Genomic DNA, 2,587 nt, shown 5'->3' with positions numbered 1-2,587 from the left:
TTGATCCTCAATTAATACATCTGGCTGACCAAATTACTCTTATTAAAGTTTTCAGATTTTTATATAAAAATATTTTATACTATATAGTTTTTAAACATATGGTAGTTTATTTTTTCTAAATATTTTTTAGCGAATCATTTTTGGCTGTGGAAGGGACAGGGAGGTATGGGATATACCTAAAAAAAATTAATTTAGTTAAGTTTTATTATTCTTCTACAAAACAAACAACAACAAAAAACAGTGACGAGCCAATAATAGTATAAAACTCTGACTTGCCATTCTCAAATAGGAAACAAAGCTAATTAATAAAATTCTGATTACGACAATTTATATATTTATCCATCACTTATGATGGATCCTTCTCTTCTTTCTTAATGAAAAACATTAAATATCTGCTCCGATTAGTTGGATCTTTTCCAATTCTTTGTGGAATTGTGTGTGGTATGCAGTATCTTTTTGGGGGCACCTAAAAGTTCTTGGATGATTGCCATCAGTCATTCCAAAATACCTAAATGGATTACTTTAATTACAGATAAGTTAATTCATGGATATCATTTTGGCAGTGGTACAAGGGTAAAAAATAATCTCTCTCCATGGAAACCAAAGACAATAAGGAAATTCTAATTAAATCACATGTATTACATGGACATGAGCCACATTGTTTTGGTCAAGGACATTTATTTTCTACCACTTTTTTAAAAAATAAAGTATCACATTCCAGTGAAATTCCAAGTGTTTCCTCCCCACAAATTAAAATAAGTAAAATTAATTTATCAAAATAACTACATGGACTTATGAAAAAACATGTTGAGTTAAACACATAGGTTTATTATCGATTCGACCTAAAGCCTACTAAACTATCATTGAAAGAATATAAACAAGCATTAAGCAATGAAAATCTTTTTAAAAAGCAATGAGAAAAGAGGATTAAAATAGATGAGATGGTATAGAAACGAACCATCCTTCTGCCTAGACCAAAAATCTTAGCGTTATACATGAACACTCTCTTTCTTTAATACTTACGTCTAATCCATCAGAAATCATTATAGAAACTCTTAGCACATGAGCAATAGACTGGGACTTCCTTAACCTGATAATGGATGTCTACAAAAACCCTATAGCGAGCATAAAATTTACTGGTGAAATACTGAAAGCTAATCTCAGACTTTAGAAATAAAACTAGGGTGTTTGCTAAAACCATATCTATTCACTATGCATTAAATAGTAAAAGAAAAAAATAGTACATATAAGAACTGGAAAACTTCACTGTGAAGAGAAAATTTAAATGTTTATTGATAAATGGATGAAATTAATAAGTGAATTTAACAAGGTTGATGGATGTAAAAATCACTTGCATTTATATATGTAAATGCAAAATGTAGTTTAAAAATGATAACATTTGCCAGTTAAAAATTAAACATGTAGGAATAAATCTAACAAAAGGTGAGTATGACTTATATGTAATACTACAAAACTATGTTACTGAGAAAAATTTAAAAGATTTCAATAAATATTCATACACTGGTAGAATCAATAGTGTAAAACTTTCAATATCCTCAAATTAATTTACTAATTTAATAAAATTCAAAAAAAATTAATAGATATTTCAACAGAAATTGAAAATCTGGCACTAAAATTTATTTGAAAACACAAAGGATCAAGAATAATTTTAAAATTCTTTAAAAAAATAATTAAACAATTCTTGAAGAATAATAAAGTTGGAGAACTCATACTATCTTGAGGTCCAGTCAGGAAGAGGAAGCAGTTAATGGCAAAATAAACAAAGACTGAAATAAAATCTTCCCCTGAGGGCATTTGCTGAACCTAGGAATGTAGAGAACCCTGAGTGTTACTTAGATACTTGCAAGGTGGTGAGTTAAAATGTTGGACCCTCATGAAATGCAAATCAAAACCACAATGAGATACCATCTCACACCTGTTAGAATAGCTATAATCAACAGAACAAGTAATAACAAATGTTGGAGAGGATGCGGAGAAAAAAGGAACCCTCATACACTGCTGGTGGGACTGCAAATTGGTACAGCCACTATGGAAAACAGTATGGAGGTTCCTCAAAAAACTAAAAATTGACCTACCATATGATCCAGCAATCCCTCTACTGGGTATTTACCCCAAAAACTTGAAAACCCATATCTGAAAAGATATTTGCACACCGATGTTCATAACAGCACTATTCACAGTGGCCAGGACATGGAAGCAACTGAAGTGTCCTATGATAGATGATTGGCTAAAGAAGCTGTGGTACATATATACAATGGAATATTACTCAGCCATAAGAAGAGATGAAATACTGCCATTTGCAACAACATGATGGACCTCGAGATAATCATGCTAAGTGAAATAAGCCAAACTGAAAAAGTTGAAAATCACATGATACCATATTTATATGTGGGATATAAACCTAAAAGCAACAAATCGACAGGACAAACAGAGACTCAGGAACATGAACAATGGACTAGTGGTTACCAGAGGGTAGGAGGTGGGGGAGAAGGGAAGACTAACACAACTCATAAATGAAAATTCTTGTAATAGGTATCCTATTTATTAGATGTTATGGATTTTGGAA

This window comes from Pteropus medius, unplaced genomic scaffold, assembly GCF_902729225.1.
Source record: "Pteropus medius unplaced genomic scaffold, Ma_sr-lr_union100, whole genome shotgun sequence".
NCBI lineage: Eukaryota > Metazoa > Chordata > Mammalia > Chiroptera > Pteropodidae > Pteropus > Pteropus medius.
Note: the sequence above shows the minus strand (reverse complement) of the source record.